Genomic DNA, 12,642 nt, shown 5'->3' with positions numbered 1-12,642 from the left:
CTGCAAACGTCGTTGAACTGTTCGTGCAGATGGTTGTTGTCTTGCAAACGTCCCCATATGTTGACTCAGGGATCGAGACGTGGTTGCACGATACGTTACATCCATGCGGATAAGATGCCTGTCATCTCGACCGCTGGTGATACGAGGCCGTTGGGATCGAGCACGGCGTTCCGTATTAACCTCCTGAACCCACCGATTCCATATTCTGCTAACAGTCATTGGATCTCGACCAACGCGAGCAGCAATGTCGCGATACGATAAACCGCAATCGCGATAGGCTACAATCCGACCTTTATCAAAGACGGAAACGTGATGGTACGCATTTCTCCTCCTTATACGAGGCATCACAACAACGTTTCACCAGGCAATGCCGGTCAACTGCTGTTTTGGTGTATGAGAAATCGGTTGGAGACTTTCAAAAAAAAAATGGTTCAAATGGCTCTGAGCACTATGGGACTCAACTGCTGAGGTCATTAGTCCCCTAGAACTTAGAACTAGTTAAACCTAACTAACCTAAGGACATCACAAACATCCATGCCCGAGGCAGGATTCGAACCTGCGACCGTAGCGGTCTTGCGGTTCCAGACTGCAGCGCCTTTAACCGCACGGCCACTTCGGCCTTGGAGACTTTCCTCGTGTCAATACGTTGTAGGTGTCGCCACCGGCGCCAACCTTGTGTGAATGCTCTGAAAAACTAATCATTTCCATATCACAGCATCTTCTTCCTGTCGGTTAAATTTCGCGTGTAGCAATTTTAATGGCCAGTAGTGTAGTAATAAAACGTAGCTTCATCACGTCAAAGGAATTGTGATTTGTTTGCTTTGTAATGTGGACGCCATTTAGCTTCTTAGCTGACAAGTTATGGTGAAACAGTAATAGGGTTCAGGAGAAATTGTTTCTAAATTCTTGAGCCCGAACCTTGGTTCTTACAGCTCTCTACAGCTGTGTGTTGTGCAACACTATAACCGTTATTTACAGTCTGATTATGAATCGGGCGTCAGCTGATGACGTTTACCACAAAGGCTTTTATATTACTATCGACCACCAGAAAAAAATAAGTTGAGAGTATTTCATTTCTCATGCCAATTTTTCGCTGCCTTGTGGCTAATCGAGGACCGAAATGTCCCGAGAATCATCTTGTGGGTATCACGCCCGTTCTCAGAAATGGATGAAAGCGGCTCATGACGCTCGGGGAAATGTATAACTATTGTTCATCTGATACGAAATTCCAAAAAAAAAGAAGAGAAAAGACCCTTTCGCAAAGCACGGGAAAGAGCAGCCGAACAAATATACGGCGGCATTAAAATAAAGGCGAAAAAGAGCGCGCTTTACGGGCGGCAATAATCTAAAATGTAGGCAAGTATATTTCAAACCCACATCAAAAATCATGACTGACAGGGTGAATGGAGCGCGGCTCGCACATCTGAAAGACATAAAATAACGCCGGAGCTGAATGCAGTGTGGGAGGCGAGGGAAGAGCGAGCAGAAAGGAACTATTCCCAGACTGCGGCAGCAGAAATAAAGAGACTGGTGAGCGTATAGAATGCCGGCGAGTATTGTCTATAGAGCGGCGCCACGCCGCGCCGCCATGTTCGCAGTATATATATACGGGAATATTGGTCTCTGAATTCACATAAACATTCTTGCCACCCTCCCTTACCAACTCTTAAGGGAAGGCTCCGCGCTCGTCGCACACCCCGCCGCCCCCCTTTCAATATTACCCCCTTGGTGGTGAAAAGTAGCGACGTTCTTCCTTATTTTGCATATGAAAGGTGACAAATGTCTGTATTTCGAGCACGGGGGAGGAAGGCGAAATAGTCTCGCGTACTGGCGCGCATGTGTATGTATGGGAATAAGATGCACGGCGGACGCCTCGGTGAGGAGAGAGGGAGAGGTGGAAGGGAGGGGTGGCGCGAATTTGGGCCGAATACGAAATCGCGCGGAGGGGAGCGACGTGCGTCTACCGTGCACACGTGTCTTCGCTGAGGTGTAGAGGGCGGGGATGTGCTGGAGTCGGAATGAGATGGCTCAGGCAGTAAACACCGGGCACGCGCCACACGTGGGAAAGAATTCTGCGTTTGAAACGGGCCCAGAAACAGTCAAGAAAGCTGCACTTTCGAGATCGGAATGCAATGAGAGGGAGGTGGCGTCGTAGAATTTCCGCAAACTACATATTTACTTCCGCTGTGTCTCCTAAAAGAGGAAGCCGTATGGCATTGTTGCCTGGGAAACCCCGAAGGCCAGGTTCTGCCGCGTAATTGGAAAGTTTTTTTCTGTCCTTCGCGCACATTAGTACCTTTGCGTCGCGAAGTGTGACAGCGATGTGTTTAAGTGTAATTGTTAGTCTTGCTATGTTTGTGCTGTATGATAATAAGAGAAAGGAGAGGGTGAAATCTGGTGCCGACACGTAACCTACTCCTCTCCAATAGTATAAAGGGGCAGCCGAGCTCAACGTCCACATCCAATGGGCGGATCACCATCCAAAGCGTCATGTGTCCTAGCTTCGTGAGACATTGCCTAGAGGTTTGGAATTTAACCAAGGACATTGACGTCTCTTCTGGTGATCACGAACTTTACGCCAAAGCAGCCAACAGCACGTAGTTACAGCAAGACGATTGCCCGTGCAAGTACTGGCCACGCCCGACGTTGCTTAACTTCACTTCGGTGATCGGGCAAGAACCGGTGTACGAGGGGGTCCTTTGAATTGTGCTGCAAACCAGTCATCTGTATCCCTTCGGGCTTTTTCAAAGTTTCAGAAATCGCATGCCATTGAGATGTTTCATGGGGTTTGGGATCAGATAATAGTCTGAGGGAGCCAAGTGAGGTGAACTGGGTGGATGGTTGAGGATTTCAAAGTGAAGGTTGCCAGTTTTGCTGCGCGGTAGCCGCTTCTGAGGACGGGCATTGCCTTGCGGAAGCGAGATTCCTTTTCTCGGCTTTCCTCGACGTTTGGAGACCCAGTTGGTGCTTCAGTTTGTCCAGAAGTTCAACAAAGTACATTGTCCTGATGGTTTTACCAAGTTGTAAGTAGTCATTAAGTAGGAGTCCACCTTTATTCCAAGACAGAGATGCGACCAACTTGTCTGCTGATCGTTGTAGTTTGAACTACTTTGGACATGGAGAACCATTGTGCCCCCACGCTTTGGGATAGTTCTTTGGTCCCTGGATCATAATTGTATAGCTATCTTTCGTCCATGATGACGAGATGACACAAAAATCCCACAGGACCCTTCCGAAATTGGACTGTGAAGCAATCCCTCGTCCACATCTTTGGTCTGGATTGAGGCATTTTGGAACCTGTCTGGCTGAGAGCTTTCTCTTGGCCAGAATCTCGTGATTAGAATGACCCATACGTTCTAGGTATCTCATATCTTTTTGGCAGTTATTCTCCGATCATCAAGGATATGGAATGAGCAGCACCCACAGTTTCCGGAACTGTGACTTGAATTGGTCTTCTAGGACTCTCTTCATCTTCAGTGCTGAAATGCCCTGTTTTTAATGCAGCAACCTAATACTTGATAGTGGAATATGAAGGGCATTTACCACCCAATGTAACCAGGCATATCATCATAAATTTGTTTGGTCGTGTTACCTTAAAATACTTCATCTCATCTGGACTCTCTTTCACTGCGAATTCTGTTTTCTTATGCACAGAAAAATAAAAACCAATGTTACTGCTACGCAATTACCACCACATGTAGTGTAAAGAACTAGGTTTAATACCAAAGCATCATAATTAATCTATATCAGTTTTAACTAGGAAGATCTTACCAGTATCCCGCCCTATTCAGAAAGGTAGTGCCATTGACTCTCTGTCTCTTGAAAGTGGTGGAATCAACGATACGTGCATCCGTTAGAAAATAATGATAGACCATGAATTTCAGGTAATCTAAATTACAGATGTACGACGGGTGATTTTATACCTTGGCACGCGCTGCTGTAAGGGGATCGTTATTGCCCTGATTCCAATATATAGTGTTAATCAGAACTGCATCTTTGACATTAGTGTACGTTTACAAGAAGGGTTTTTTTTTCATGTGCTGGGTGGAGAAAAACATCCTGTTGATAATGTCAAAGCAGGTAGGGAATTTCGAATATAGCGAAATTTTCCAAACAACCATGGGTTGGAAGAGCATCGTTGTACATTTGCGGTCGTTAAGCGTCAACCAATCAGAGACAAGCACATTGAAGAGAGTGCATCTAAACTAACTTGCCCCGGCTTATACCTATTACGCCAAGGAGTACAGTTACTAATTAAATTAGCTAAAGTTATTGGATTCATCTGAACAGCCAAAGCTAGGTAAATTTTAAATTTCTTGGTATGACTGGTTACGCTAGACGCAAATTTGCTGTTATTTCTATTGGGTAAAGTTGGCAAGTCAACTACGGTAAAAGTACCTTAATGCTATTATGTCTGCTAAGATAATAAATAAGCTGTATTGCAGAGACAGCACTACAGCAAGGTGGTGACATGTACTGTAAGGTGCAATGGTTTTAAACATGGAATCTAAAGTTCACGTGTTTCAATTTCTCTAATGCATAGTGAGCATGAATGTAGATTTATTTTAACATTTACTGTAGCAGTAAGTGTGAACGAAGATAAGTGGAAAAGGAAACAGAAATTAAGTTTTAAACAGTTTTTTCTGAGACCACGTTTTTTTACAGCAAATACACGAAACGTCTGCCTCTTGCATTGTTGATGTAGAGCCAGCGCGGTACTGCAGCACACGCGAAAGTGCGTTGGAGCTCAACAACCATAGCATAACACAACGGCAGCTCAGGGTGCGTACGTGCTTGCTCCCAAAGCATCCGATCTCAGTACCCGAACATACAGACTTCGGAGGACGGTCGGCGGAATCCATATAAGGGTTTTTTTTCTGTCGAATCGGGCGACTTGCTCACACGCAAAACAAGGATTGCGAGAAACTTTCAAGTTTATTACAAGAAGGAAGAGATTTGGAGGATCCTGAAAATGAGAAACGTAACACGGATATGTCTGTGGAAATGTATGGTCCGAAATCGCGCGCGTCCCTACTCATGACGATCCTTGTCGTGGTTGTGACGTTACAATGTATTCTATGAACCTGGCACTTCATTTACACAAGTTCTGCCAAAAATAAGCTGTAGGGTCAGTATTACCTCTTGTGTTCCTGCAAACTGATCTTCTCCGCGGTCGGCTTCTGCGGCTTTCCATTCTAACCGATATTTCGCTTGTATACAGACTTGTCAGCCACTGCCTTTTATGGAATTGGAATTATTACAATCGTCTTGAATTCTGAGGGTATTTCACCCGTCTCATACATCTTGCACCCCAATAGCTTTGTCATGGCTCTCTCTCCCAAGGGTCTCAATAATTTTGATGTAATGTCGACTGCCGCAGATATCTAGTCTCAATTAGTTTTTTTCAGTTCTCTGTCAAAATCTTCTGTCAGTATCGTATTTCCCCATCTCATATTCATGTATTTTTGCTCTTCCCTTTCTGTGATATTGTCTTCAAATTATATCCCTTGTATAACCCCTCTATATATTCCAATTACAGACTTCTTCTTGCATGCCATCTAAGCTCTTAATACCCATACAGATGCTTCTCTTTTCTCCTAATGATTCTTTAATTTTCATACAAGCCCCATGTATCTGTCCATACTCATACAAGCTTTTACAGTCTTGCATTTTTCCTCTAGCCATTCGTGCTTTGTCATTTTTCTCTTTGTCAGTCTCAGTTTTTGTGCGTGTAAATTGCCTTTTGACCATTTCACTTCCTGCGTTTTTTTTATATTTCCTACTTTAGTCACTTACATTCAATATCTCGAGCGTTACCGAAGGATTTCGATGGATCTGTAGCCGTTCGTGTTTTGTTGTGTCACTCACCCTTGTTTCAGTCAGTCGTTGCCTAATACGCTTCCTTTGAAACTCTGACAAACCTCTGGTTCTTTTAATTTATTTAGGTGTCTTCTCCTTACACTGAGGTGACAAAAGTCACTGGAAACGTCCTAGTATCGTGTCGGACTTCTTAGTACAGCAACTCGGCGTGGCATGGACTCAACAAGTTGAAAGTCCCCTGCAGAAATAATGAGTCATGCTGCCTTTGTAGCCGTCCATAATTGCGAAAGTGTTGCCGGTGCAGGATTTTGTGCACGAACTGACCTCTCGACTGTGTCCCATAAATGTTCGAGTGGTGGCCAGATGATTCGCTCGATTTTGCCAAAATGCTCGTCAACCCAATCGCGAGCAATTGTGGTCCGGTGACATGGCGCATTGTCGTCCATAAAAACTCAACCGTTGTTCGGGAACATGATGTCCAGAAATGGTGCAGATGGGCTTCAAGTGACCGAACGTAACAATTTCGAGTCAGTGATCGGTTCAGTTGTACCAGAGGACCATGTAAGCACATCCCGCACCATTATTGAGCCACCACCAGGTTGCACAGTGCCTCGTTGACGACATGGGTCCATGGCTTCTGGGGTCTGCGCCACACTCGATCCCTACCATCAGCTCTTACCAACTGAATTTGGGACTAGGCAACTAACATAAAGTGGTCTAGTGAGGTCACGAGCTAGGAAAAGCGCTGCAGGCGATGTCGTGTTGTTAGCGTAGGTACTCGGGTCGGGCGTCTGCTGCCATAGCCCATTAACTCCAAATTTCGGCACACGGTCCTAACGAATACGTTCGTCGTACCTCCAAGTTTGATTCCTGTGGTTATTTCACGCGGTGCTGTTCGTCTGTTAGCACTGACAACACTACGCAATCGCCACTGCTCACAGAGCCGGCCGCTGTGACCGAGCGGCTCCAGGCTCTTCAGTCCGGAACCGCGCTGCTGCTACGGTCGCAGGGTCGAATCCTGCCTCGGGCATGGACGTGTGTGATGTCCTTAGGTTAGTTAGGTTTAAGTAGTTCTAAGTTCTAGGGCAGGGGTCTCCAAACTTCGGCCCGCGAGCCGAAACCGGCCCTCGACGGCCGGCAAACCGGCCCGTGTTAGCTGGCCGGACATCTCCGGTATCCGTCCCGCCAAATATTTGAGGTGGTACCTGTACTGCCAACAATTGAGTTTCGAGGCCTATCGCGACCAATACACCGCGACATTGGCTCTGTTACTCGCTACAAGACTACATAACTAAACTTATTGTTGCGCCGCTTGAAATAACAATTCGTTGACATACTCTACCTCTGTTACGTCTTGCAGCGCCGCTTGAAATAACAATGCGTTGACATACTCTACCTCTGTTACGTCTTGCAGTAATGGTGTTGATAACAATGATTTTGAGATTTCGTTAACTTGGCAGGACGCTTCCGTGAAGAATGTGCAGTGACATACTTTTTTGTCGGTGAAATTCGCCAGAATTTCGGTCGGGTACGTCCACCAATCAAAATTATGTAATTAAATAAAAATCGTAGTTCGTTTCAGTGTTAGCTATTCCCGCAAAGTTAGATTTTTGCGATTTCATCTTTCCCTTAGCCTTACATTACGGTGATCATGGAGTGCTAGGGTGCTTTAATCCCACTAGGTATATCTTGGCCTTTATGACTTCGTGGAGGAGTCAATGTGGCCCGCGGACTAAAAAGTTTGGAGAACCTTGTTCTAGGGGACTGATGACCTCAGCAGTTAAGTCCCATAGTGCTCAGAGCCATTTGAACCATTTGAGAGGCAATGCCTGATGTTAATGGTACTCTCGGCACACTCTTTTCACTGTCGATCTCGGAATATAGAATTCCCTAACGATTTCCGGAACAGAATATCCCATACGCCTAGCTCCTAGTTATTTTAGCGTCGTAAAACAAACAAACAAATAAACAAACAAACATATGTCTAGCCCCGACTACCATTCCGTGTTCGAAGTCTGTTAATTCACGTCCTGCAGCCATAATCACGTCGGAAACCTTTTCACATGAATCTAGTAAGCACAAATGGTAACTCCCGTCAGTGCACTGCGATTTTATACCTTTGGTGTACGCGATACCGCCGCCATCTGTATTTGTACATATCGCTATCCCATGACACTTGTCTGCTCACTGTATACTAGGGATTATTGATTCGATTTTTTAAGGTGTTGGCGGAGAGGGGTGGAGACCGCTGCCGGCCGCCGGCGACATCGGCGTCTGCAGCGAGCCGAGGCGGTGACCACGGCGCCGCCCCCCCCCCCTCCGCCCCCACGCCTGCCGCTGCGGCAGCTAATCTGATTGATGCGGCCTCTGCAGGCCCGCCCCCTTCGAACGTTGCTCTCCGACGACAATTACCGCCTCCTTTTCCCCTGCTCCTTAATTCTGCCGGCGCTCGTCCCGCTTGATTACTATTCACCGGCCTCTACTTTTGTCCGTCAGTTAATTCTATTTTGCGTTGCAGTTAATTTGCCAGCCGCCTCGTGTTGTTCCTCGTAGTCTTCCTCCCGTTCACTCTCAAGGAACATAGAATAAAAAAGGTATGCCAGATTGGCTTAGTGCGCTCTCATTGGTCAGCGACTTGTTACGTCACCCGGCAGCCAGACGGCAGCAGTCTCCGTTTGTAGAATATGAGAGATTGCAAAATAACTGTTTTCACGTCTCTTCTCATATAACGTAAAGTTTCGCGCCCACAGGGTTGAACACACTTCATGTTAATATTATATACAAGGTTTCCGAAGGAAATGCGTTAAATATTAGTAGCAATGATGATATATCGCCACGCTAAACTAGTGGCCGATGTTCGCATCCGCATTCATGCTCGTGTTTTAGGCATCTGTCTACGGTAAATGTTTTACAGTTGGGTACTGCCGATTTTACACATGTTTTTGTAAATAAAAAGATAGTAATCTTCGAACTTGCCTTACAAAGCTGATGCAGAAGCTACGTCGAAGATGCTGAAGGCGACGCTGACCAGAGCCGATTCTTCCTTGCCGAATTCCGTTTCATTGCATCAATTTTGGCTCTTTTGTTTAAATGTCTAATCCGTAAAAAAGTTCTTGTTCTGACATATAACTGAACTATTTTGCTATTAAGTTCGGGAAATTTCGCACTTATATGATCTGCTAAGGTTGCCATGAGAAATATTTGATCCATGAAAAGCAGCAAATATAATTTCTAACTCACGTATTTTAGCAAACCAATCAGTAGAGGGAGAAATGAGGTCCCCTTTTGAAATAATGGTAATCCAGTCTTGCTTCAGACTTAATTCTGTATCAACAACACACTGCCCTGCTGTATTTCCCAAAGAACTGTCAACGTTTTTGCACTTGAATGCTATATATCCTGCTAGATATTTTAGAGAATCGTCATTCACGTCTTCACTGGTACACACTGAATCATTGAGCTCGAAATCTAAGAGCAAGTTTTCGTCATCTGTAGCGACGTCAAATGATTTATCAGTTACTCTTATACATAATTCACTCGAGAGGAAACGTGCAAAATCTTCCTCAGTTTCATCAGCTGGTGTCGGGTAGTTTTCAGAAGCAGAATTCTCATTTCTGTCGTCTGAAGTCGAAGCACCAAAAGACAAAGGTATTTCACTTGCACTTCCAGTCAGTATCAATAAACGAATTCTGTTTTTCACCTCGAAAGGAGTGGGATTGATGTAGAAGACACCAAGGCCACGGCTTCTGGAAAAGAAATTTTCCAGACAATCTTGATTAAGTCTGGCTGTCAATATATAAGTAGCTCCGGAATTTTTCATATCATTGTAAAGTCCAAAAAGTGAATTTATTGATATAATGAATCCCTTCTGAAATGGGAGAAGACTGTTTCTTTTTCGTAGTCGCATACTAGAGCTTTCAAGAAATCTTTTTAGAGAGTTTTCCTGACTTCTGATATGAAACCCGTAACCACTTCTAAGGGGAGCTTTCTCATCTTGAGGGTATCTCGAATTCAGCAAATCGAAAACATCGTTCACGAGCTCGATGAAGCTTCCTTCGCGATCTTTATGCAGAACATATCTCACAGCTTGGGCAGTGCGACGTGAAAATATCTGTGCAGCCCTTCGGACATTCTGATGGTCACGTCCACTAACGTTAAGATGAACCTCCGATATGTGGTGATTGATCGAAAGATCGCCTTTCTGATGTCGAAGAAGATCTTCTATAACCATTTTTGCTATCACAGTACCATCAGGCAAAGTGATTCAGTCATCAAGAAAATGATTTCTTAATAACTTAAGCAAATGTGGAACATTAAAAATAACCCAAACTTTTCTGCTGTGATCAACAGGGTTTGAAAAGAATGTCTTGGATGTAGACACACCAAGTTGCTTCCACACATTCATATTTTTTGGTCCCATGTCACACGTAACAGCTACAATACGGATTCCTGCTGTTTCAACTTCTTTTATGACATTCTGCAACGAATCACTAGACATTGCAACATCAGAGTCATAATACAGGGGCTGCTTCCATTTTGAAAACAAGCTGGGAACCATGACGACTTGGACATTGTTGTGTGGTCCGAGTACTACATCGTCGGACGAATCGTAAGTCACATGACCGTCAATGCTCATCTCGTCGGAGCTTAGGACACCAATCGCCTCTAATGATGTGAACATTTCTGACCTACTTTTAATCAACTCCAAAACTGGTTTCAAAATACCCGGTCGGCACTGGAATTGTTTCGTCCATGTCTGGAGTGTTGACCTGCAGGGAAAAGGATAATTCTTTCTCCTCAGGTAGGCATATGCTTTAGGAGACAAAGCTCTCAATGTGAGAGCATTTGCAATGTCCTCTGAGCACCACTTTACTTGCTTCCTCTTCTTTAACAGACAACGAATTTGTCCTGGTGTGAAACACTGAGAAAGTGTACTTCTCACATCCGAGCATACACATTTGTGCTTCTTAGTGTGAGACACATTAGGTTTTATAGATGAAGCTTGCTTTATAACTTCTTGCATGGACTTAATTCTTTGTTCCAGTCGAACATTTTAAATCTTCAAACTAACCAATTCTTTCTTCAGTGCTTGAATTTCCTGGTCTTTAAGTGAAATTAGCGGATCAGTAGTAACATCTGTGTTGCTGGATTTGTCCAGCTTACTTTTCTCGGGAGATAAAGTTTTCAACGTTGAGAGAGCTCTTTTTTTTTACTGTTCTAGTGTCACAGCGACGTTCTCTCTCTGTTAGAACCCTACCGGTAACATCCGTGGTGCTGGGACCTGGAACTTCGAATTCATTTCCGTGCCAGTTTGGTAATTTTAGAGATGGAACAGCATTATCCTGTAGCAGTTTCCGTGTAGGTAGACCTAACAATTCACTCTGCAAGTCTCGTTTGTAATCGCTTTCACAAAAATGTTCAGAACAAACTCTTGCATTATTAACATTAATTTTGTCCTCTCGTTTACAACGAGCAATCCACTTACGCTGTAGTTCAACATTTTTTGGAAAACGATGATAAATTACGCCTTCAGTCTTACGTCCACTATTACTACATTCAGCAACTGCACAATACGACGTATTTGTAGACATAATTCCAAGAACGAAGCTACAAGACTCACGGAACAATTCCTTTCCAACTGAACACTCGGCAGGGCAAGAATTACACACAAACTAACGTGTAACACGAACTCGCATGCACGCCTTCGATAGAAACATTAAGCGACACCGTTGTAAACAAACTGTAGTAGCTGCCAGGTGACGTCACAGCTCGAGATTCATCATGGCGGATAAAGGAGTGGGAGGTCGCATTTGCACTCCCGTGTTCACTCTCTTCTGCTTCTCGTGCCACGCGTGGTGGGACTGTTAAGGGGGGGGGGGAGGAGTAAGCGGATAGCAGAGTGCGTACGCGGCCACAGCGCTTGTCGGTACTGTCAGTTGCCGGGTACGCTACTTATTGTCTCGCCTGTTAAAGTAGTTGATACTGCACCAGTAAATCGCAAAAAAATATTAGTCACCATTTTATGTCATTTAATAGTCACTCCAGTCTGTGGAGAGAGTTCTATAATAAGTCTGTGAGAAGCGACTCCTCATGCTTTCCTGGCGCATGTATTGTAAATAGTCTTCAGGGGTTCGCCGCCGGAAGACGTTATGCAAATTCTACAATATTTCCTCGGAGCAACTGTACGTCATCTTCAGATGGCTGAACCTTGCTGATGGCTAGGTACGACTGGCGGTATCCGCTCGTGTCATCATCCAGCAAAGACCGTCAGGCTGCAAGAATATGTGGCTGGTTTTCTTAACACCTCCACATTCTGTTACATCTCGACTGGCGTCCCCAAATCACCTGATTTGAACTACACAGAAAATTTATGGAGCATGTTGGAACAGCGGGTAAAATGCTGCCATCAGTGCCTCTTCATCTTGGTGAAACTGCACAGTCAGATCCTCAGCGAATCGGTTAACATGGATGTGGCATACCCGCACAGCCTTGTAGACTCAATCCCTAACCAGATCCAGGTGATTATCAAGTCCAAGGCAGAACTGCAAGGAATTAAATGACATATTTTAAGTACATGTTTTTGCTGCATTATTTATTTACTCATAGTGATACGAGGTGCATGATGAGCTCATTTCAGTGTTCTACCACTATCAAGTGTATCTATGAAGATGGCATTATATATATATATATATATATATATATATATATATATATATATATATATATATATATATATATATATATATATATATATATATATATATATAACGTTGTTCCTTATGTCTATGTTAGTCTATGAATACATATGGCACCTTATGCTTA

At 44.3% G+C, this 12,642-nt stretch overlaps 1 protein-coding gene across 1 annotated transcript in view; it reads left to right on the top strand.

Moving 5' to 3' along the window:
- Positions 1 to 12,642, top strand: part of LOC126202982 (nuclear pore complex protein Nup88) — a 559,713-nt gene that overhangs the window by 30,005 nt on the left and 517,066 nt on the right. The gene's annotated exons all lie outside the window — the stretch shown is intronic.

Source organism: Schistocerca nitens, chromosome 9, assembly GCF_023898315.1.
Source record: "Schistocerca nitens isolate TAMUIC-IGC-003100 chromosome 9, iqSchNite1.1, whole genome shotgun sequence".
Classification (NCBI taxonomy): domain Eukaryota; kingdom Metazoa; phylum Arthropoda; class Insecta; order Orthoptera; family Acrididae; genus Schistocerca; species Schistocerca nitens.
This window is presented reverse-complemented; position numbering and strand designations above follow the sequence as displayed.